This window comes from Bombus bifarius, unplaced genomic scaffold (assembly GCF_011952205.1).
Source record: "Bombus bifarius isolate JDL3187 unplaced genomic scaffold, Bbif_JDL3187 scf7180000008422, whole genome shotgun sequence".
Classification (NCBI taxonomy): domain Eukaryota; kingdom Metazoa; phylum Arthropoda; class Insecta; order Hymenoptera; family Apidae; genus Bombus; species Bombus bifarius.
In genome coordinates, this window is record NW_022884652.1 from 331,135 (window position 1) to 357,472 (window position 26,338).

The 26,338-nt window shown below is 41.8% G+C and overlaps 1 protein-coding gene across 1 annotated transcript in view; it reads right to left on the bottom strand.

The window, feature by feature from the left end:
• The window catches only part of LOC117212973 (transcription factor Sox-19b-like), a 135,408-nt gene that overhangs the window by 64,653 nt on the left and 44,417 nt on the right, over positions 1–26,338 (bottom strand). Inside the window, exon 2 of the mRNA XM_033458145.1 lies at positions 6,494–6,552. The gene's annotated coding sequence lies outside the window, so the exon portion shown is untranslated. The remainder of the gene's footprint in view (positions 1–6,493; positions 6,553–26,338) is intronic.

Consider the following 26,338-nt stretch of genomic DNA (forward strand, 5'->3'; position numbering starts at 1 on the left):
CTGCACGAACGCTCCCTTATAATGCCAGCTTTATCCCACGAACTCATAATTAGACCGCGGCTCCCTGAATATCTTTCCTATTCCTCGCAAAAGTTTCAACCCATTTCTACTTCCCACCCTTTACTCCGCCTCGTGTGCCCACCCAAGCGAGCTTATGTCTCTGTCCTTATTGCCCGTCTACGTCTACCTCACCCTCCTCCCACCGATGAGAGGGTTGATGCGATCTCTTACTCGTTTCAAACCAACCGAATGTCTCGAACGATTCGTCGCTACGTTGACAATCGATGCACCGAAATTTCGTGTCCTTCGTACATATTTGAAAATATTCTTGCGGATGTTTTTTTTTATTTTACATGCTTATTATTTTGAGAAATGTTTGACATACGTACTTGGTAACAAGATCCAATGGAATCGAAGAAGCTTTCAGAGGAATATTGGAATATCTGTATGATTTGGTAGGTGGCCTATCTATTTATGGGTTTGTGGGTTATCTAGGAATCAATGTAATTTCATCGTTGATCTCGACAAGTCTTGTCCATTGGGACGTAGAACTCGATATTGGCCCCACCAACGTATTATGCAATCTCATCTCTATTTTCCTCGCATTCCACGGAATCTCCATTCACATGATACTTTCCCACTAGTCGACCAACGTATCTAATTCGTTACAAGACTCGCAACGACGAAAATGGTGATAGGGATGACTATTAATTTCCCCATCCTATGCTCACGGATATTATCCACACGGTAAAGATCATCGTTGTAAATCTTCACTACCAAAGATTTCACTACGTCGCACGTAAAATTATTAAAAGATCGTCGTCCAGTGAAACATCCACTACCAAGCCACCCCTGGCCGAACTTGGCAGGGCAACACGAGCGCGCCAGCGCGATTCGTTATCACCCTCGAATCAAGCATCGTGATGCAAAGTGACTGTTCCCCATACAGCGTTCGATTTCCAAAGAAAAGCTTCCACCACCACCCTCTGCTTACATCACACCGGTCCATTTCGACCACGGACGTTATTTTTTCGTGGCATCTGGAAACCCGAAGGGGGTGGCGATTGAAAAACGTGAGAAAGAAGGCGTACGTGGATGACTATTAATTTCGTAGTGGCACTTGGCCGTCGATGGTATGCATTAACGGACTGATTCGTGCCTTCGGACATCGAACATCCGACGAATACTCAATACCTATAGATAGCCACTGCTAGAGAGGGAATAGGGCAGATAGAGTGGGTGGTTGCAGCGGATAGAAAAAGACGAGCAGCAAGGGTGAGCATGGCGTTTGCAAAGATTGATAGGACGGAATTCTGTTGGTGGATTCGTAATGGATAGCCCGTGTCCGAATTCACCGATACTCCGGACTCTCTATCGTTCCTCTCGCTCCTCCATTTCCCACCCCCGCACCCTGTCTCTATCTTTTTCCCCGTGTACCCAATACCTTCTAATGGAATCCCCGATTGTACTCCTTATCAAAGGGGCCGGGTAGTGCCCCGCGCGATTCGAGGGTGCTGCTCCATTATTCCGTCGCGAGCTAGCTCTCTCCGACCAGATAACTTATTTTTTTCGGCGACTGTGCGTACGCACGATTCCGCGAACCGAATCGGGGGATGTATGGAATAGTTTGAGTCGCGTTCAGGCAGATTTTCTTTTTTGCCGAATTGATGCGGAGGAAGTAGCTTGAAATTGATATATGTAGATGTAGCGGTGAGCATATAAAGTTGCTTAGTCACAAATTTGACTAATTGTATCACGGAAAGCTTCATTTTTATTTCGTTCTTTTATAATACATTTATGACTATAATTATGAATGTGAATAGGTTATAAATACTTGGTTGAGTATCCGTTAAGAAAATCAGGAAACAAGAGGTTAAGATCTACACAGATTCGGATGTAGATAAATCTTGGTTAATATAACATGATGTACATGTTACAACGTAATCTGTTATAATTGCGGGATACAGTTATTCCTACAATGAAATTTCGTAACGTTTTATTTAAGCAAAGTATGAAACGATGACTTTTGAATTCTATTTTAGAATTTTCGTCTTCCGCGTCTAACACGTATTCTTACACTACCGGTTAAACTCACACGCAACTCGCTTCTTCTCGCTTCTTCGCCGAGGATCTTTCAAACGTGTCTACCATAAAGTTCACGCAACGATTTCTACCTGCGTTACATTTTCCCGGTGAACCGAAGCGGCCGAGGAGAAAGGAAAGCCGGCGGTACCAACGCCACGGCAATTAGACGGAGAATATATGTGTTTCGAGCGACCACATGGATAAATAGCCGAGCATGAGCTCGGAGACGTGAGCGATTCGCAACAGACGATACGTTCCGCGTCTGTTTTGCATAATACGAATCGTACGCGGGACATACGCGCGCGGACAAGCGTCGTGGGCCTGAAATATCACGGCTCGACTGCTTTCAATGGGGACCCCGGCGCATAGTTTACGAGCCAGCACGTCGGTGATCTCGCTTTTTCGCCGGGACACCCGATAGAATATAGAGGAACGTTGCTTTGTCAGGGCCCTTTGGCTCGCGCGCCACTAAACTATTTCACTTTCAACTTTCGACGCGTTCGAGGGTTTACGGCCGTGTAGAGGCTGAGAAAGAACACCAGACTTCGTTGAAGGTGACTGGTATTATACGCCTTGGAACGCGAGGAAAACGTGGCGAACTTCTCACGTCTTCACTTCCGGAGAACTCGAGGCATCCGATCGTAGTTGTATGTTTTAGGTCGATGATTCTCCTAGGATTCCTTTCATCTAATTCAAAACTTGAACGACGAAGGTTAGATTGATTCTGATTCACTCAGTTATTTATTACTTTGTGAGTTATATTTTCGAATTATCAAACTATAATACACGAACGATTTTATTTTGAAACCGCGTTGCGTGAAATTTCAAGAGACTTTTATTTCGATCTAAATTCCGATCATTCTTCGATATATCATTCAGCCAAGAAAGCGCGACCGTTAGCGTAGAATTCAAACACATATACAACTATAACCCAACGAAAAGAACGACGCGAACGTCGTAGCTAAAAAAAAACTCGGTATCCGTTAACCGGGTTTCGACAATAATCCCCGTATGCATCTGTCGTTTAACAGAAGCTTTTCCCAAATTTCCTTCGAAACGAAATCCAGCCGAAGGTCGGCCGCACGCGTGTATTCTCGCGAGGGTTAAAGGGTTCGACGTGGCGTCAGCCCTTTGGAATCGCGATCCATGCGCGGGACCCCTTCGTTTCCACGCAGAAAAGCCCCTTAACAACGGTCACTCGAAGACCAGGAGCAGGTGAAGAAATCGTTACCCCTTTTTTCCCGATCCGTGTGAAACTTTCAGCTTAGCTAACCCTTCTCGATACACGTTATTCTTTCTTTTTTCATTCCGCAACCCCTTTAGTGTTTCGATCAAACAAAATCAGCTCGGTCGTTGGAAACGACGAAGAAAACCCGCTTCGTTAACTCGATCTTGCTCGAATGGGCTGACAGAAGGAATCCTGGCGAACGTTAAAACGCGACACGAGCGATAATGTATTCTTTTCTGTGCGTGGCTCCACGTTCTCGAGCGAGCAAGAAGGGAAGGGAAGGAATAGGAAGAAAAAGCGAACGCAGCCGGAGAAATGAACCGTTCGCGCTATTCACCCGCGAGAAAAGGCAGAAAATGAGAGACGTCGTGGAGGGAAAGGTGAACGGGGCCCGCATAAATATTCTCGCGTGGATGGAAGACGACAGGGGGGGAGAGGTGGACGGCAGAGGAAAAAGGAGATCGAACACGATGTGAAGCGGGAATTGCGAACGAGCGAACGAAAGAAGGTGGAAAGGAATTGTACGACGATGGTGCGCACTCGGGTCGATTTTATTCGCGGGAGGCCCTCGTAGCCGCGGGCCGTTTTCGAACGATTAATTCGGTTTTATGGTCCGCTAAGAGTTACGACGGAAACCGTGTAAATCACACGGGAACACGAAGCCGCGTCCGACGCCCACGTGTGTCTGTATGGGATGCGCGTGGACACATACCTGCACCACACGCATACACGTTACACGTGTCCGGCCGTGCATAACATAACACTGGCAGTGCCGCGACCTGTCGAGACCGCAATAAATTCCACTTAGCCGTTTTTGCCGCGTTAGTGTTTCGACGTGCGCGCGCGTGCGCCTGACAACGCGGCGCCGCGAATTCGGTGATCGTCTTTCAACTTATTGCGTCTATTGAACGCGCGGGAAGTAAGCACGTGGTTGAGGTCCGATACGTACGAGTTGCATTTGCACGCGCCTGTTTCTGAAAACACGCAGCGTTGCGGAAGAGACGCGATAAGAATGGAAAAGTATCAAAACGTGGAAGCTGACAGGTTTGGCGGAAGAAACATAACGTAGGTTCTTATCGATAACGTTGGTTATTACTAATTTCATCAGTTTCTGGCTTATTATGGATCCTTCTTCACATGCAATACGATATTAGGATCACAGACTACGACAAGATGAAAGAACTATGCAAAATGAAAACACAAGTCTGCATAAAACGGTGAACACCACGGCGACAGAAGAATCGCTCCACGATTCTATGCACGATCCCACCTCCTACCACCACTGAACGTAACTTCATAACTCCACAAACCTGTCATTCACTATGCAAGGCCCCATTGAACGTCAAGAGACTAGAACTCGTCAGAGGCATCTCTAAACTTCTCATCGAGCATTCTCCCTCTTCTCTAAACCCTCTACATAGAACCCTCTGCTATCTAAGAAAGAAAAAAGAAAAAAAGGAAAAAAAACAAAGTCTAACGTCGGTCCATTTTCCGCGACGGAAGAACGGAAGAAATAATGTATGCTAGGGGCTCGCACCCGAGTGACAATGACGTCGGAGGAGAGGAAGAAAGAAAAAGAAGTAAAAAAATACACAGAGAAAGAGAGGGGTTCGATCCATTGACGAAGACTTTCGTCTGAAGGCAACGAGAAGAGAAGGTAGCTAGATCCAGGCATAATCGAACGTGGCAACCGTGCGGCGCGTTCGCTGCCACACTAGATTAATGTTATTTCAATGGGGACTTCGGGGTATCGCCATAACTGACCCCGATTTGCATTAGAATCGGGGTGAAATCGCGAAGGGACGCGAGGCTGCGACGCGCCGGCTTTCAGAACGCGCCAAACCGTATACGTGTTGTCCGAAACACATCCACCGGTGTCCGGTTTGAAGTTTTAAGTCCCCCCCCCCCTCTCCCATCCTGTTACCCTCACTCTACGAATCTCGTTTTCTTTCGTACGCTTTTCGCCAGGACTAAGATCCACCTCGTGCTATGCCATAGAGAAAAATTACTCGTTCGGAAGGGAAGATCGCGCAACCCCTTCGTAATCGTACTCCGGAGGACATTGTTTCCCTGTAACTGCTATTCAGGGCCAAGTGCTCGCGAAAGACTCCACGGCATCGATACAACCTGGTGAAGAAGTCGGTTGCCGACTTGGTTAACCGAACGTGTAAAGTGAGGATTATACGAGTGAAGGTGATATTATTTGTTGGTTCGCGAGCATTGATCTTTCACAATGAATGGAGGAAAAAGGAAGTGGAGGTTCGTGTTGGAACAGGTGGCCATTGTTGTGTACAACAATTCACACCGTCCATAGACATTTGGATATTTTGATAGATTCTAGAGTAACGATATATAGCATTGTCAAAGTGTGCAAATTGACGATAAATTCGTATTTAGCAACACGTGTCTTGGCAATATAGTTTAGTACATACTCTTTTATATAATAGAATCACCAGGCTATAAATATAAATCATCTATTAGAAAACATAGCAATAATATATTTCATTGTTTTTTATGTAAATATCACTGGTTGTTGTACCAACGTCAGAAATATTCTCGCTTTATTTCGTTTTAGTAGTAAGATGATTAGTCTGATGAAAAGGGTTCTTACTATTAGGTTTAAAAGAGAATTTTATGGTGTTGTGGGATGAGATGGAATGTAGGCAGCTGAATGGGATTGATAATATAACTAACGTGTCTAAAATGAGATTTAATCGGCGGAGATTTTATGGTTTCTGTGAATCGACGGAAGCGACTAATTTCGAATATCGATTCGGTCGTAAAACGTTGAAAACATGTTGTAAAATGCTTTCAGCTAACGAAGGAGATAAGGGTCTAATACGGCGCTGTCTGCTGGAAGTCTTTGGAGATAAGATAGCTTTTACGTCTAGTCTAACAAATCAATTCTCAGGGAAATGGAAAGTGGATAATAAAGACAACACGCGAAGACATATTTCCGAACGTGTTAACGACGTAGAAGAATTTTTAAAGGAGCTATAATTTTGCGGTAAATACGAAATTTCATTTTTCCTTCTCAACGGAAAAAAATTATACCAAGACTAGTGCTCATAGCAACGATAATAAATATAAATTAAAGTTTCAATTTAGGTTAATTAATCATTTTAATAAAATAAAGACTAAAGACTAAGACTAAAGTTAAAATCGTTTGAAGTAAATTACCTTTGAGCCGTCGACGCGATATCAACACCTGGTATGAATTCATCAAAGACAGATTGTACCTGTAACAGATTTTAAAGTGAATTTAAATTTCAGTATACTGTCACAATGACAAGTAGCTAAGATTGACTTAGGTAGCTTTAAAATTGACTTTAATACGAAAAATTAAAAAAGAACTAATTTTCCAATTTTTCGAACGATCACCAAAACCAATAATCATCACCAGCTGCATAAACATCTCGCACATCTTCGAATAAAAAGGAAAGAATCTATTAAACGAATATCTTACAAGCATCCCCCCATGTAAATTTTCTATTTTCTCTTTCAACTAACGTTTCATCAATGTGGCGGAAAAAACGAGGTACAAAGAACATCGTCGACGAAGCACGAGACGCGGCAACCGTAACGGAAATGACTGGTGGAAACATGTCATTATCCGGCTAAGTTCCAGCAAATTGGAAACAGCAATGTACGAGGAGGGTGAACGATTTGCAGGAGCGTCGCTGGTGCTCGATGGCCCGGAACCTCGCATCATTAATATCCGGAAAATCATGTCCGGTGGTCCGTCGTCGGCCTCGGAAAGCAGCTACGTTGCTCTCAGTGGCCGAAGACGCATCTCATTTTTCATCGTCGACCGAGAAAATGCTAGGCGACAATGACGTCTCGTTAATTCACGTTACGCGGAATGGAATAATGTCGACGGAATAGTGTCGACGACCGTCTAGCTGGGATTTCATTATCGATAGTGCCGCTTATTACGTGTCTCCGAACGCCTTTCAATCATCGTGAAATTGCATCCTCGGAAACTGTTACGATTCCTTTGGTCGAGTCGTCGCCCACCATTCTTCGTCAATTTATATGAAGAAAAGAGCAAAGTGTATTTGGTATATTTGACAGAATTGTTTCGGGATGAATTTTCATGGTGAATGTAGAACTAGTTTTTAAATCTCTAATCCTATCAACGGAGGGAAATAATATTTGTTGAAATATTATAAGAAGATATTTTTCATATATTCGAAACAAGAAAATAAATTATCCAAAAAAGTATATCTATTCATCAGAGAAGCATACGTGATTACTTGCTTCTCTAGTGAAATATATCTATTATTAAGAATGCCAAAAGGAATAAAGAAATACGCATTTGTCACTAAATCCAACCGTGCTTCCAGCTTTTCATACCATCCTCATCCACAGAAAACCGATTTCCTAAAAAATTAAACAAACTTTGGCCCCTTACGGACGAGCCCGAGTCAATCAGAATGAATTATTCGAAGCATTCTAAAGGCACGAAGACCCTTACACGTATCTCTGTCTCTCTTTACTTTTCTTTCTCTATAAACGTATCTGTACGCTTTTCTCTAAGTGTGTATGTAGGTACTGTACGATTGTGTACGTGTGTGTCAGAGAGTTTAACGCTCGGCGCACGGGTCATACAATGCCGTGTATGGACACTATGGGTATTGTGCGAAGCGAGAGCGAATGAATATGCGCGCACGATGCATCAAAGAGTTAAGACTCAATGGCGGACCACACAGACCCCGGAATTGAGAGGACAGTCGGCTTAACGGTTAACGTATTATTATACGGATGCACGTTATAGCCGGCCATCGGAACGGTTATCATTGTCTATGATCCTTTTCCGTGGTGAAGAGAGGCCGGACGCGTACCTGACCTTTGGTCCTGAGGGGAATGCTTCAAGATACTAACCGCGTGATTCGATAATTAAACCGTGCTAGCATCTGTTTGAAACGCATTGTGCCACTCGAAAGTGCGAGTTTCGAGCTTTGTTGTCTCTTTTCAACGATTCCCCCGCGCGAAAGGGGTGATCGTATGAATTTCTTTGGAAATAGAGAAATATCGTTTGTCTTTGTGTGTCGTGCTTCTGAAGAAGTTGATAGATTAGTTATTTTTGTACTTTATTTGTGTACAGTGGCTCACAAAAGTATTTAGACGTTTGTACCATTTGACGCTTTTCATAAATATATTATGAGCGTTGTACGGAACGTTTTGAAATTTCATTGTAACGTCTAATGACGCTTGACTGTCACGTGATCATATCGTGATCATATCAAAGAGCATAAATATTCAATAGGATCATATATAACTTTTATCATCTGCTTAAGATTGTTGTTGATACTGCAAACTAATTGTTTACTAAATATAAGTTTGCAATAAATACCTCTATAAAAATATAATTTCAATATACATTTCCGGATTGATTTCAAATTTTACCAATGTAATCATATCGATCAATTGTTATTATAGTGCATTAAAAATTCTTTATATAACACACGCAATAGATAAAATTGTCTACAGGTGTCCAAATACTTTCACGAGCTGCTGTACTTTGATATTATTTTGTATTAATTCCACAATGGCCGGTGCTTATCTTTAAGTCCATTCAGAAAGCATTACACGCCCGTTCCTGTGTATAGGAATATTGTTCGATAGGAGTTTCTGTGTACTGGTTTCGCTACGTTATCTATCTATGGAGAAGGAATTAGATTGGAGCGAATTAAGTCGATAATGCTGTTTCGCGATATTCATGTTTCTCTGAATAGGATATTCGATATTATATATTTAAAAAAATATGTATAAATAAACGAAGTAGACCGCTGTGTTTCTGCACGTGTGTTTCCTCGTTACACAGGACGTTTATACTAAAAGGGAGAGAGGAGACACAAAATATTTTTCTGTCCATTTGTTGACTTCTTAAAATGCTTGCACGAGTTGGTTCGACCACTTCGATGATCCTGCTCGTTACATTCTTACCTCAATACCTTTTTCCTCTGATTCTTCGTATATGTTCGATCGAAGAAAGGGAATGTTTACGTAGTCTGGCGCAGGACATCGAGTCCCGCTTTATCGTTTTCTTTTACCATTCTCGGCCGTCGAGGGTGGAACACTGTTATTATAATGGCATCAAGAGGGACGAGCAACAACAGAGTGACCGGTAGCTCACTGATTCCTCTGTCGAACTGTCGGAATTGTATGGTTTAACCCACCATAGATGCGAACAAGTTGACTGTAGTATATACAGGAAACGAGACCCAAGTTTTGAGTATACTATCCCTTTAATTCATTGTAGCATTTACCTTAATGCTTCCCATGCATATATCTACACCATTTATATTAAATTTTTTAAATTCTTTCAACATTTATATTAATCAGCTCGAGTTTCCTTGTACGCTGTGTTACTAGTTTATCGTAATATTTATTTAAAAATCTTTTGCTGCATTATCATATCACAATAGTCGTTATATATTCTTTTTCACAAATTTCATAATTTCTCTATAAATTTTCAACACCTATATTGATCCTTACATTAATCGATTCAAGCTTTGCTTGAAAATTGTCTACTATCTGAATCATTATTCCACAATATCCATCCGATTCAAATTTTTGACACAAGTATGCATCCATCTTTCTGTTAACCGCAACATTTATTTTAACTACACCTACTTCACGTATTAATCAAAAGTTCCACTAAGAACCTTCTCTATAAATTAACAAAAGAATATTCCTGCTACCCTCCTCTTAATACCTGTATCGCTTCTGCTCAATCAAAAAGGAAGAAAAAGGTGAGGCAACGAATCTTATCGCGAGGATTCATCAAGGATTTTCCAAATTGAGTTTTCCAGCTGGTTAAACAATCTCGATATCAAGCTCGACAGTGCGTACAACTCGGTACACAAGGTTGCATGGGAGCCAGAGGGTTGGAAGGGACGCGAGAGCTCGGCCAGCCCTCCGTGGCCGTGGCCCAGCAGGGGAACGCAGGCACCAGGCTGTCTGCCTCGAAACACGGTCCAGCCGTGACCATCTCTGGGCGTTCACGTGTCCGTGGACACCCATATACACCCATCGTGAAGAGAGGTGAGAGTGGAGGCACCTACCTCGACGAGCGTCGACGGTCTGCGTGCCGGTGTAAAAATAGAAAAGCCAACGCGGGAACCCGTCCAACTGCATATTACTTCGGACATCGGAATGCACAGCCCTGTGACCGGTGCACGTAGGAACGCGCGTGTGTTTTACGCCCTCCTGCTCGACCGTGGTCCTCCTTCGGAATGTGTCTTTTTACTCTTTGTATCTTTATATTATTATTTTTTCTTACGTTCTCTTCTCTGTCATATACGACGTGAATAGCGGATGAGAGAAAGAGGAGGAGTGTAACGAAAGCAAAACGGTAGCGATTGATTCGTATTTGGGCCTGGGATCATGGTGGGCGAACAAGTGGAACGCGGGATTAGGCGACCAGCTAAGTGGATTCGAGACTCGTTGAGGGTTTTCGCTTGGCGGGATTTTCGACGGTTTCTTGGAAGGGTTACCGAGGACTCGGGTGTTAAATTGATAGAGTTTGATTATTTGAATCAAGGTATCGCATCGTATTAATTTCAGACCAATCTGTGATTTGGTATAATTATTTCTTGCGCTGATTTCATCGATAAGAAAGAGCGAGAAAATGAAAAATCTTACTGTGTATTAATTTACAGATATCTATTATTCTTTGTCGAAGGAGGAGTTATAATTTCATAAAGTTTCAACATTGTATGATAAAAATGTTCATAGTGTAAAGGATTAAACACATCGTAAAGCGTAAAAAAGTGGAACCAAATCCGAACTAACGATTTTTAATCAGCCAACGCGAGAACTATTGGCAATATCAATTCGCATCGAGCGCTCCTTGGGTCGAAGATCTTTATTCAGTTCTGTAGAGTCTGTCGGCGAATAACGAGAGAAGAGAGCCGCATGGGGACGAGGGTCAGACCGTTTCAGAGCTTAGAGGGCCAAGAGGGAACTCTATTTTCATCTTCATTTGGCGGACGTGGCGTACGTTTCAAAAATTGCCGACCAGGGCCATAAATGGCGCAGTAAAAATCGGGTCCGCGCATTCGCCGCGGCTTAATGGCTGATTCAGCAGGATCTCGTTTGTCGTCCATTATGGACGCGAGCCGATCGACAGTATTTTTCGGGGTAGCATTGTATGGAATTCTTCACGCCTGCCAATCGGCCTCGCCGATGGGCCTTGAGTCGCATGCACGCGTAACATCCGCGAACCTAACCGTAATCCTAAATCGAGACTCGAAGAAAGAGGACGAAGAAAGACGGAGAAAGAAAAGAAGTAAACTGTATCGTTGCAAGAGGGATGCGCCGATTATACGGCTCCCGAGAAGAAGAAAAGCGAGTGGAACCGTATCTTTGGTATTCAAGCGAGCCGCTCGAGCGCGAGATATTAGATGTTTTGGAAACATAACGTGGAAGGGTGAGAGCGGGAAGCTACCTTTCTGATCCTCCGCTTGTCTATGGACCAGTCTACTTCGATGATCCCGGGGGATGAAAAAAGAAAAGAAGATTCGTGATATGTATATACATCGAAAGATCACGCGTGAGCGAAGCCTAAAGTGAGCCCCATCGTAGATCGCCATCTGGCTCCTGGTCTAGAAGGAACCACGCTTCGATAGTCGCGATATTCTTGCGAACTATCCTCCTGAAGAATCCTAGCTTTTCTCCGGTGTCCGGCAAAAAACGCTGGTCTCTTTGTAGCCGGATTTGTAATTAAAATCTAACCTGATCTTCCTATTCTTCCGTCTCCTTTTCTCCTTTTTTCCGATGTATCTAGATCCAAGTGGATCCTCGGGGTCAGTTGCCGGATTGTGAATCACGGTTATAGTGACCCCTCGGGTCTCTTCAGGTACTTGAAGCACTCGATGAGTTTTTTGATACACTCGAGGACTATCTCGAGTAGCAAATTTGCATCTTTCGTTCTTAGAAGAATATTAGGGCGATATATATTACATAAATCTTTTAAAAGAATATTAGGGTGATACATATTATATAGATCTTTTAAAAGAATATTAGGGCGATCTAACAATAACTCATATACAAAAGTATAAAATTACAAAAAAAGTGCAAGAAGGCATAAATCTGACAAGATAAAGACTCAACATCCGAGTACCCTAAATCTATCTACGATCAAAGATCATAGAAGCCATTAGGTATTATCTTCATCTTAGACGTCGAAATTCTCACGGTGGTCAGGACGAAATATCTTCCACTAGGATATGATAGGATTATCTCAGCCGAGTTAATTCGCTACATTCGATTGTGAACAATTTTTATACGAGCTACATTTGTTAGTTTACATTTGGTGTTACGAGCTACAGTTGCACAGGATCGTTTGAAAAGTTTGGTCGTTTTTCATATTTTTTTTTTTTTTTTGTTGGATCCTAAAGTGCACGATATTTTCCTGTTCTTTCGTTATTACATTACAAAATAACAATGCCTCATAAAACACAACAAATTTAATCATTCGGTGCAAACTTTAAGATGGAGTTGTAAGACGGTGAAGATTAACTGACCTAAATAACTACTTTCCTTACAACTTATAACTCTACTTATTATACTTCTGGAAGAAGTATAATATTTAATAGGTTCATGGACTAGTTTGATTCACAAATAGGAGAATCGGAAGGCGCGATGGAAGCGCCGTAGGTAGCTGATGAGCCGGTACAATGTATCGGGTAGATGTTATCTGGCTTTGATCGTAGGAAGGGTACATCCAACCCCTTCCCCGAGTCTGGTAACGAGCCAAACAACCCTTCGTCCGTGTCCTTTTCCATTCCAATCAGTTTCAAAAGGAAGTATACGCGGTTGCAAGCGGCCCTCCTTTGGTTTCCAAGCGTTGCCACTCTCGTGGGATCTATGGTCCACTGGCCTCGATCTCGCCTCTTCCTCTTCATCTTCTCTTTTTTTACGAAGCCCTTCTGATTCAAGAAAGTATCATGTATCGACGGCAAAAAATGGCGTATTCATATACAGATTGTTACATCGAGGATGTGTCCTCTTCACGTTGCGCCACGGACGCTTCTTCGTCGTTCGAGCGTTTGCACCGTTCGGAAACTCTCGCGCGGCGGCTCGAGCGTGAAAGCGTTGCTAGGCGAGCGTAGGACGCTCGAAAGGATTAACGGCCCAGGGACCAGCTAATAACGAACTCGAGAGCCACGTATCTTCTGGATGGTGGAGCTTCTTCCGTTCGAGCGTAAATGGGTGTACTTTATGGGATGTGCAAGTGGTTGCGCGAGATTTCGAGTACGGTCATTGAATTTGAGACGGATTGATTTTAAATACATACGTAGCTATATAACCCTTATACCCCATTTTCAGCCTCTGGAAATTAGAATTTTCTATAGATGGTGTGGAAATTAAATTGTAGACCTCGCGAAGATTTGAAAATTAGAATTCTATATGACTAGGGTAAAAAATTCTCACCTAACTGTCTTTGGGGAGGAGGGCAAATTTGCAAGGGCTCCGAATATAGACTTTGTTAAAAAAAAATTGTTAATTGAAATTTCATATAAGAATTCTAGAAATTGAAACATGATCCAGCTGCAAAGTACCCGAGACTTTCGATCGGCTTGAAAATCACCGCGAAACGTTAGATCGTCGCGCTAGCGATCTCAACGTTCATTGGGTTAGAATAATCCTAAAAAATAAGAGACTAGAGCGCGACGAACGCGTCGTGGAGATTTCTTTCTGGGCTCTCCGATCGGATGAGATGAGATCGCGATACTGTCTTCCTTAGACGAGAAACCAGCCATTGTCTGGCTTATCTTACGAAGGTGTCCCACACGAGTGAAATCATCCACGAAACAAAAGGGGCGACAGGGTGTCAGGAATGGTGGAGATCGTTCAGAGAGAAGGTAGAGAGAGAGAGAGAGAGAGAGAGAGAAAGAGAGAGAGAAAGGGAATAAAGGGAGAAGGTTAGAAACAGTCAAGGCACAATGCCAGGTATCCACGGGGACGTGGCATAAATATATAATACATTTATGTGGCGGCGCTTCTTTTCAAAGTGTTCCGCGACAGTCTTTTATTTTCGACCTTTGAGCTATGCTAGGAGGCCCATTGAGAGAATGGAAAAGGACAGATCGGCCGGGGATCGATGTATCTTTCATCCGTGGCGATCGATTTGTGCGTAGATCGCATTGTCTGCCCGACAGCTCCACACGAGGCTTAGGAACGATCCTCCTTCTATTTCCATTCCGTATCGCCCGCTACCAAGATTACGATTCAATGGCATTTATTCAATGAAAGCGACGTTCACAATGGACGACTTAATATAAATAAAGCAGCTCCGCGGAGTGAAATGCGTTTGATACGCGTTTAGGTCGGATCACGCGTCCATGACGCGTCCTAAAGGTGCGTGTAGCTTGATCGTAATTGGATAATAGAATTCAGTGATCGATCAAGATACTTTAGCAATTTCGTTTTGCTCGTTCTTTTATGCAAGAATGACGAAAAAAGAAAACAATAGAACATAGTCTAATCGTTATTTTTCTTTTCTTTTCGATTTGTGAAATCGATCGTGTGTGGCTTCTTAAGAATTCGAATATTCCACGGACAAAACGCGTCCTTTATCCACTCCAATCCTTACTAGGATAGAAGAAACAGCATTTCACGCGTCTTTCCGGTACAACTGGAAGGCAGGTGTCGAAACGTCAAAAAACTTGAAACTCGAACGAGCACGAAACGGAGGAAGCGGATCGTTCTTCGTATTCGTGGCGGGTGCGGGAAAAATAGGGGCGTGGTACTGCTACCTCGCGAAGTGCGCGTGCATTTTTTCCTTGCAAATTCTTCCTGTTCCAGTGTCGACATTATGAAGTAATTGGTGGAACGGCTGGTTGCTAGAATTCCTGAAGAAAGGCTAGTTGAAGCACCGCCTCGCATCAAAATTGCCCTCACATCCGTGAATTCCACAAACTCGGTTAATGTCCCTGCTTTTATGCAAACATGTCCTGCGATCTACGGATGTAATAACTTTTTAAACGATCCTTTTATCCGAAGGATAAGGGTAAGCCGATTAAGGCCACCTGTTCGTTTCTCTCCTTCTTTGTTTTCTTCTTGGTTGACAAACTTGCAAGCGAGATCAAACTGTGATTGGAAAGGGAAAAAATGGTACAGGTTGTTGTAGCTTCTTGCTGGGTTCTATTGCAGAAATCTAACTTTCTTCACTTACAGTTATACTTTTTTTTCGTCAGAGAATTAACCGAAATATGCACGCATTCTTTTTATGATACTTTTCAGATTGAACTTTTGCATTACTTTTAGTCACTTTCCAAGAAATAACCACACCATTCGTGGAAGATTTAAAGCTACAAAATATAAAATGAAATTGAAATTTATGGCAACGATATAGTTTATTATTTAGACGACGCAATTTTCTGTTTTATGAACGTGTACTATCCCTAAATGGAGAAATAGATAATAGATAAATAGAAATAGATAAGTTACACAACCAAAAGCAAGTCTCGAAACTTTGCATTGTCACAGAATAGAGTTCAACAATTCCTCCTCTTTTTCTTTCCTCGCAAAGATTAATAAACTTCCCTTTGCAGCACTCGACAAAACTACCACCTAACTAGTATTCGGTTCAGTCTACTCTCCTAGAGTCAGGCTCAAGTACCTCGTGGTCCGAACTCGTTCCCTTCATCATCCATGAGTAACTTATCATCTCTCGAAACTATGTTCGTACACACGTGTACATACGCGGAGAGCAGGGGAAGGGTGTCAGAAACATTCTACGACGAGTATAGAGGAGGTAACAGGAGGAATCGTAGTTTCGTTTGTTGCTTGGCGAGTTTACTACGATCGTTGCGGTTCCTTGTTGGCCGAAGGAGCAGAAGCTGATGTCCTTGGGGGACTCCCCGCTGGCAGCATACGTAAACCGTGGCTCAGGATGGAAACAGCGAGGACGAAAAGAGAGACAGAACGCGAGCAAAAGGGTGTTTGTCGAAACTAGCTTTCGAAAGAGGCGTTGCGGTGGGTTCGAGTCCTGTATACCTCCCACGAGGCACGAATTGTTTATCGGCAATTGCCGTAGAAGACCTCGACCCTGACTCGTGTACTCTTATTACATTGTTTCTTCGAGTTTATAATCGCTATGCTGAAACGAAATAAAGAACACAGAATCTTCATAGCACGTGACTTTTGCGCCTCGACAAAGGGAAACGACAATAATCCTTCAGTATTGTTTATTATATTTATTCTTGAAGGTACAGTACGTCTTAAGTAGGGTACCAGGTATTCTTTAACGGAACTAGCTGATATTTAGGAGCCATAGAGGCAACAAGTTTCACTTTAAACCTTGTATTTGTGAAAGATTTATGATTATTTCCTTTTTTATCTACTGTCAACAAAGTGGACGTGTACAAGGATTTTGTGCAATATAATCCTCCACGTGGGACACAACAAATAGAAAGTTTTCATCTTAAAATTTATACACGAAGGCATTATTACCGATGACCATTATAAGGTACATCTATAAAATATTTGAATTTTGTATTTTAACTAGCAAATACGATCGATACTTCAAGTTTTCGGTCTGGACCTGACGAGGGGTGAAACAGCGTGTTCGTCGCTGGTCGAACGATCACGGACTAATGTCACTTATCGCGGTTCGCCCAGAGACTTCGTTCTCTCCTCCCTCGATTGGCTTTCAGCCCTAACCAACAATTTGCGGACCCTTCGAAAACTGGCCGACCGCGAATCGCCCGGTCGAACCGTGAATAAGAACGTATGCTGCGTGCACTTACCCCCTTGACTTTATGGGGACACATATGCGTTGGGCTTAAACGTTTGTCCGGGGGTTGTGGTTATAGTACCTCGAAAAGTAGACGAACACATCTTTTGTGACTGCGCTGTTACAATCATTAACGTTTGAAATTGAGATTTCAAATGACATAATTTTTTATTTCACCAACGTCCACTATCTGCAAATGGAAGAATGGATGACAGCATCTTTTGTAGCCATATTATCATAACTGTGAATGTTTGAGACGGGAAGCATGTTCCTATAAAATGGGGAATTGAAATTTAAATTTTTAGGGATGTTATGAAATATGATATACATTGTTATTTAAACAATAGGTTGTAATATATGAAATGTTCGAGTTTCTATAATTCTATTAAAGAGTTAAAATTATATATGAAAGGGAGAGAGAGAGGGAGAGAGAGAGAGAGGGAGAGAGAGAGAGAGGGAGAGAGAGAGAGAGGGAGAGAGAGAGAGAGGGAGAGAGAGAGAGAATTCTAAAATGCTTTGAAATAACATACAGTGAAAAGAATATTTTTCGAAAAAAATATGTAGAAAATTGCAACAATAGAATCGAGAATTTCACATGTGACAGTCTAATATAATTTTCTATGAATGTTTAGTATTTCTAGTTATACTTTTCATTACTTTAGTATTACTTTTAAGACAAATTCCGTATAATAAGTTTCCATTGAGAAGATGGATCAGGTCCAGTTGCTTTCGAGTTGCCACAGGAGAGTTTCTAGCTGTTCCGGACTCACGTTGACCTGTCCACGTTGAACAATGGCCGATTCAGCGTTGCGAATACTGAAAATGTTGGTCCATTGTCCACACGGTCATACAAAGGAAAAACCTACGAATGGCATAGGAAGTACGGTTACCAGCGGCGTTTCTCACAAACGACGCACCGTTTGTGGGAAACTTGCGGACCACTCTTCCTGATTTTCCTGTTCCTGGATTTCGTCTTCCGTGAAGAGTTTCTCAATGAATTCTCTTATTTTCCGAAACATTGTCAAACTCTACATTCTACATCATCTAAAATCTACGAATCCCAAAGAACGAACTTTACTTTATATTTTTTTACTCCTACAAATACATTCAAATCCTAACATACATTTTCAAACAAATATCTTCAAACAAAAATACCAATAATTTTTTTTTTTTTATTTAGTTGTTTACATTCACAATTTGTCCGATTTGGACATTTGGTAGAATGAAATACCAATAATGAGGGTAATTAAAGCTAAAACAATTATGCTATAATAAATATGTAAATTCATATCCTAACATACATTTTCAAACAAATATCTTCGAACAAAAATATCAATAGTGAGGGTAATTAAAGCTGAAACAATTATGCTATAATAAATATGTATAGTAAATAATTGCTAAAATTTTTTTTAATTACGAAGAGGATGAAACTGCACGAGCGTGAAAAGGTTTGTAGCTTTCGTGTAATACAATGTAATAAATAAAAATATAAGAAAATATAACAAATATAGAAAATATTTCTGAAACCAAATATTATAAGAAGTGTTTTACAGGCTATTAGAGGAAGTGTTTTCAAACAGATCGTAGATAGCGATCGAAGCAATCCTTTCGGAATGCAGGAGGAATAGAAAAATAAAAACCTAGTGTTCATTGATAGTTCTGGTCGAGGTGTCGGAGCGGTGGGAAATGGCGGGAATAAAGGGGGTCTCTGAGACGTGTTGGGGGTGGAGTCGTTCTCGACGGGGTGCCAGGAATTTTTAAAATGGCCTTCGTTACGTTTCCTTTGCTTCGAGCGGAAAGCGTTTTCGAGAAGAGTGGGAGGCTGTCTCGACCAGACAGACTGGCACCAGCATTTTACATAGGCGTAGACTATTCAAGTTTTTCATCCTGGCCATCATTTTCGATATTCTCCTCTTTCACAGAGTGAAAGTGTCGATTTCCCTTGATTCTCGTCTCCAGGGAATTAATCGGAACAAAAAGCATTAACCCTTTCATGCAGAACGTTATGCCCCTGTTTGTTTAATATTTGTTGACTAGCTTTTCTCTTAAATCTGTTAATTATTAACGACGTTCTGTTAGGAGCTTCTGTGTGCATTGTTTCAGGCTTGTTGTTTTAGGAATTAATTTTAATACTATTAACTTTCACTAGGGAAATATCTGGAGGAATTTTCAGGAAGTAGTACTTTTCAACGAATATTATGTAATACCATACTAAACCGAGTATCCTACTACCTAACTTTCGACGTACAAACTTTCACTCGTAAAAAGAACCCAAATTAAAAAAAATTGTCTTCCTTTTAGTATCACGTTCGGCATAAATTGCCGCAGTAAAAGCTATTGTACAAACAGAACCCAACTTTCGAAACAGTCCTCGCTAAATTTCTCAGGAAGAAACCCAACCCAAGGAAATTTCTCTCGACATTTCAACTTAACCTAAATTTAATGGAGCATCTCGAATCTTCGGCATTCCGTGGAAAGAGACGCATATATGTATCCACTGCCGCCTATCGATTAAGCCAACGAAGACACGGGATCGAAACTGGCGGCACACCCATGAACGCATCCGTGGCAACAATAGGTTAACACACAGGGGCCAGTGGCGCAACTCGCGTAATGTAATTATGGTACACGAAGCACGGAAGGTAGTCACTGCCATAATGGGCAATTGTCCCTGGCGAATGGTGCCACAATGGCGGATTTCATTGCCGTTAACAACTGACTGTCCAAATACATCGTGCAGCCCGCGCCAGGACAATGAACGACCGCTGTCCGGATCAGGTTCTCTTTAAACCACGGACGTTGTTTATCAGCATCGCCTGGACGATGGTCCTCTTCAATTCCTCTCCCTCCTTTCACCTCTATATTTCACCTCACTCTATTTTCCCTTGCGCTCATCTTCCCGCGATTCTAGTTTATTTTTTCTCTTTCCACGCTACTACCCTATCCATTCGCGTTCTTCTACGAACGTTCAACGAACAACCCCTTGACAAGCCTTCAGATTTGTACGAGGATTATGTTGACCTTCTGCTCGAATCTATTGCCTCCAAGGGGACGACAGGTTCTAGCGTCGAGAAGCGGCGCTGGGACTTTGGGAATTCGAATGATCCAGCACCCGGTCCATCGTGTATACCTGATCCTATCTCTCAAGATATTATCTTTTCATATTTTATATCGATGTTATCTCAAAGGATGGTATATTATTGGTATTATAGAGCGAGGTGTTTCGATGAATACGAATGTCTCTGATTTATCAGTTTTTTTTGTGAATCATTTTAGAACGATATTAGCTTCTACGAATGTACACCGTCCGCCATAAGTGACTAGGATATCGATTCGTTGTATTTGCTCTACGTTGTTTAACATTTTACATATTACATAATATCAAATATATGATGCGAATGGAGTGACAAATTTATAACACAGTAATATTTATAAGAAAGTAAAATCTCTTCTCTCACGTCCTGACAAAATTGCCACACTCCGACGATCGATCACTTTTCCTCTAGTCGCAAAAATCGTCGAAGACTTCTAAGCACGAAGACAAGCTGCCTCATAGCCAATCGGCCGAGCTGTTTACTCAGGATATCTTCGTTTCTAAGAAAGCTGGATGGGTCTCTTTACTCAGCCAGCCAGCCTAAACAACGTCATTATACTCTTCGTTTCTTACCTATGAAACTATCCAGAACTTCCCAATATTTATCACGTTGTGGTCGATGTAAAAGAATGTGCATGAGGAACGAGATATGTCATGTTTGAATATCGTGTTGTCGTGTTGTATCGTTTACCTCCTACTTGTATAAGAATGAAACATTTTAGGGTGGTTTTGTAGCTACGAAACACAGTGTATAACGACCACCGTAGACACCGTAGTCTGTTTGGAAATTCATTACTACCAGATTTCCCGGTGGTTGAACTCGTCCTGTGGTAGAGTCTTCTTCACAGAACTCGTTCGCGCCCTCGAGCCGACACTTATACTCCTATTAAAAGAATCCTCGTTTATTACGGCGCTCACTTTGCGAACTTAATGGCCGGCGTGCCTACCGGTCACACGCGAGGAGACAAAGAAATACAGAGAGCGAATGATGAAAGAGAGAAGAACTGTCTCTGTGTCGAGGGACATGATCACGAGGCCTGCTTGACCGATCGGACGAGTTTTTAGTTGAAAATAATCGGCGGTCACCCCATGCTCGTGCCTAGTTTGCGATCTGTAAAGGACAGTGGAATGATTTGTGAGGGCCGACAGATGTTGGCCTCGCCTCGTACAGATATTCCATCCCTTGTTCCATCGGACTCATCCTGTGTGTTGCAGAGCGGTGGCTCTCTCGAAAACTTATGCCCGCTCAATTGAGCGTAAAGAATGCACGCAAACATTACTGTGTAAGGTATTCTAGGTCCCTGCCTATCTGTGGCTGTCTTCTCCCTTTCCTTTCTGCGGAATATTCAGGGCAAATAATAATTTATTCGCAACAAAAGAACGTATACGACCCGTATGAAGGAGCTCCTGTAAACAGGATGTTCACAAACATGACGGATGTAAACTGCAGCCTGTGTATCTTAAGTAAGCAACGAGACGTGGAACCTTGTTAGGTAATTTTCGAGGGCATTCTGAGCTATCTTGCTGCCGGTATTACCGCGATTGATCGTTTTCTTGTGTTTTCTTCTCCGTCGGAATTTGCATGGAACATAGAATAGTGCTCGTTGTAGACTTTCCATCGTTGACTATTTTGCAAACCAATTTTTTCATCGCAACAAGGTACATTAAAACGATGATATACGCAGAAGCTACCAAATTATACGGTATGTTATATCGAGATAATATTCTTTAATTAACTGGAACGACGAATGTTTGTTGGAATACAACGATATTAATCTTATACAGACACCTACACAGGCATTTGAACAGGACACTTACACAGGTCATACTCACTACTGTATAGAGAGTAGGGTTCAAAATCTTTTAAGGGACCATGGGTCACTACGTATAGTCAATTTGAGAGTAACTAGCCAACTGTCAACAATCACTTATATTTTAAATACATTTGGTTCTGTAATTTTGTTTAATAAATATCACCTAATATTATTTCAACATAAACATTGTGTCTTCCACAGATTATTTATCTTAACTTTAAGATTTATTATAAGTATCTACCATATTTGATCTCGAATTTTTATCTTTAAAAACTGCCTATCTCGACGATACTATAAAATTATCCTTTAACCATAAACTACCACAGTAATGCGCGAGTAGAATTTAATTAATCACAAGAATCAGTCCAACAATTTGCATCGCCATTCTGGCGCGAAGGTAAAGCAATTTTCGACTTGCCAAATAAACGTCTATAAAAATCTGATTCTACAGGGGCGCGTTTCTTGCCGTGATGTTAATTAAAAATTTTGAAGTCACGCTTTTAATTAAAACTCGAACGATCGGAGCGAAGACAGGCGAGAATGGTCGTTCGCTCGTGAAAACTTCACTTGATGCCGGATCGATCTACGTTCCATCCCCTGTTCCGTCTATTTTTCACCAAAGAGCCGGCGATCATTCGCCAAAAAACGAGAAGTAACACTTGGCGCGTACACGCGCGCGACGATACGTCGCGATCGCGAAGGAAACAAAACGAAGATCCTCGATTCTACGCGAACCCGTGTCGAACAGAATTTAATTACGCATTAAACGCGCCCTCTCTTACCCCCTTTTTCACCCCCGTCTGTTTCGTTCTGTCTCTATTTTCCTGGCTGGCTGGCCTGAAGCCGCCTTACACAGAAGCGGCCGCACCGGTGGAACTTCACAAGAGGCACAGGTACTCGACTTTCAATGACTGCCCCCGGATCCATTGTACCCGATTTCAAAGGATATAATTACGCTCACCTATGCCACGCTCGAATATCGCGAGCTTTTGTTCAGCCGTGCGAATTATCCTCGGCTCGATCGCTTCGATTCCCGATAAGACTCGCTGTTCCATCTACGATCTTTTTTTATTCCTTTCGTTGTACGTAGCTTCGTGAGCTCCGACACGAGGGGGCGGTTGTTGGTTGGTTGGAAGCAAGTTGATTAAACCCCTTTACATATATAACGCGTACAATACACGTATAACAGATGGAAACGATGTGCACATACATAACGAGACTGTAAAATCCGAGTAACTAAAGTTTACGATTTTTGACAAAAGCTTAAGTAGGATGACCAACCGATCTAGGCACAGCTAGGGTCATGCGCGTTACGTAGGTATTCGCGTCACTTCGTTGAAATCAATTTTTATCATCGTCAGCAGTTCAACGATGAGCCATAAAATCGAAGCTTCCAATATATAAAAGTGAGTTATAAGTTTTATATAATAGATACTACAAATACGCAAAATTGTTAATAGAATTTCGTGGTAAATAATTAATCTGCATCCTGTCTCCTTCCTTCGAAACCGAAGTTGGTCTAACGTTAACAAGATCCGTGAGATGAGTTTTGTTCACAGATTTAGAAATATTGATTGTCAAGGAGTCAGCGTTTTGAGGTGTTGAAAGGTACAAAGTGAACTTTGTTCGCGAGACCTACATTATGCAATTAGCAGGCTTTCATCCGACACTGGTAGAGTCGATGCTAGTGAAGCTACAATGGCTTTATCGTCGCTTCTATTCGTCGACCGGGTTCCAATAACGAGCGAATAATTTCAAGAACGATTTTATCAAACCACGAATCATACCACCTATTTCTTACGATTCTTTCGTCACTGATTACTATGGCAGTGAGAATAAAATGAAAGAGGTCTGCGAAAAGATCAGTATCGTTGAAGCTCTTTTCCTTTATTCCTTTCTCACTGGCCAAATTTCACGTGTATGCTCCATTGTCCCGGTAAATAAGGGTATTGTTATATCATTTAAATAGAAGGGCGCCGAATACGTTAATGACTCGCGAGAAGGCTCTGTGAAATCGAGCATATTGCACGTTATTTCATTATTCGGCGAGGAGGAGGGAGAGAGGAGGAACGTAAGATCGAGAAGTCGAGTGGTAGCAGGCGCTCCGGCTCGGTTAATAGAAATCGAGAACAGCTTTGTCCATTTGTACGGTCCTGGCTCTCCGAGGAACTCGGCCATTGTACGAGGAGTCGAGTTTGTTCTACTCTATTCGCGTCTCAGATCAAGATCTTAATAACATTTTTCTGTGCCCGGTTTTAATCCCAAGTCGATCGACCTTTTCTGTTTCGACGTTCGTGTTATGGGGCTGTTGGTCACGTTCAAGAAACAATGGCGAAAGTACGCGACAATGAGAAGGAATATTTCTGCTGCATCTTGTGACTAGATACGTAGTACGATATTAGAATAAAGAATGATTTAATATGAATTGAATTAGCAATATTTTACAACTCGTAGATTGTTCCTCCAACCCTTACTTCTCATATTAATTATAATATTTCAACTGTACTAAATGGAAGACGAATTTTTAAATGACAGTCTTTCAAATACTTGTCGGCCATATACACTTACATCGTGAATGTTTGTGTATTTATTAAAATTTTAAATGTATATAAATATATAAATTAATGTGCAGTAATGTAAGTATAAAATATTCAAAGCAAAGCAATCGTTAGAACATTTATACGATTAAAGATTTCTCCAATTCTATAGTTTTATCATACAGTGTCGTTTCATTTTGCGTCTCTGATAATATCATAAATCAAATTTTAGTTTTACCTTTAAACAGCGATCCACGTGTGAAAATTGTCCAACTTTCCATAACCGCAGTTCAATCTAACGAGACCACAAACGTGAGAAGATGGGACGCAAATTAGCCGGTCTTTCAGTCCACCTTTCCATCCAGCGTGTCTTCGATGCGACGTGCGAGAAGAAAGAAATATAAGAAGATTGCTCGTAAATAACGGGTGTTTATACGAAATTGCGCTTCTTGGAAGCCTCCCCCATTCTTCTGGGTTTCCATCGAAATTTACGAGCAGCCCGTTTTGAACGAAGACACCGTGCAACGAAGAATAGCAAACGACGATGAAACCGAGTCATATTAGCGTTCTTCGAAGAGACCAGTCACCGTTTATGTAGTGAACATCAACTAGCATCGTGCTATTGTTAGAAACGACGAATGGATTCGAGATCGACTGTGACACGTGATTCACGATACCCACGCACACACGTGATAGGAAACACTCGCCGAAGAAAAGAGAGCGAGCTATTTCCTCGAGGAAACACGTGCATGAGCTTCGTAAAGACGGAACCTCTAGTGTTGAAAGTTGAAATTCGAAGATTCGGAGCATAGGAATTGCTCGACGACGAATGCAATGTCATCGATAAATTGAGAAACTCGGAAACTTATTTTGAAGAATTACGATCACTTTGGGAAATTATAAAGCATGAATTGAAAAAATTGGAAATTAAATTCTTTTAGCGAGTTATGGTTATTTTGGCAATCTACTTTGGCAAACATTTTTATAATAAAAAACAAAGAAGATCGTAAATCGAATTACTTTAGAATATTATAGCGATTTTGGAAAGTTTCAACGATGATGATTTTACAATGAAAATGGATCGTCGTTGAAAATTAAGTTGATTATCAGGATTAATATCTCCTTTCAATATTTGATAGCCACTTGCGTTTCTTAACTATTATATTTTAATAGAATTTGATAATATTGATAGAAATTCAGAAGAACGCGAAATTTCGCTTTCAACCTTCGCAATCTCGAAGAAGTCTTCGCCATTTAATTTTAGTAGGAGCGGGGTCCGTAAATCACAGCTTTCTGATTTCGACGAGAATATATAACCATATTCCTCACTCCTACGTCTAAAAAAAATAAATTACCCGCGTTCTCGAACAATACATTCCCATGTAAAAATGATAAAAGTGACCAAGCGTTAATCTCCATAAATAACGAAATAATACGGTCAATTTAAAATTCCGGAAACGGTGAAATCATTCACCGTGAGGCTGGAAACGATGCAGGAGCGGAGGCGAGCCGGTGCACACGCGGCGAAAGTCCGCCTGACCAGACTGTTTGGCACCATCGAACAATGCTAGCGCCCCATGGGCCCTACGGTATGGGGTCCCATAAAGATTCTCGGAACGGGCCGAATTCCTCGGCTTTCCCAGAATAGTAGGCGCGCGGCTATCTTTCATTCTATTCGACCGGTGGTCGACTCGGCTTAAAAACGTGACCGCGGTTCAAAAACGTTATTTTGACTCCCACCAATGGCCGAGATTATGTAGCATTTTGGAAGCGGACAAAAGTGAAAGGGCGCGATACTTTGCCACGACATATGATGTGATCGGTGTGCAG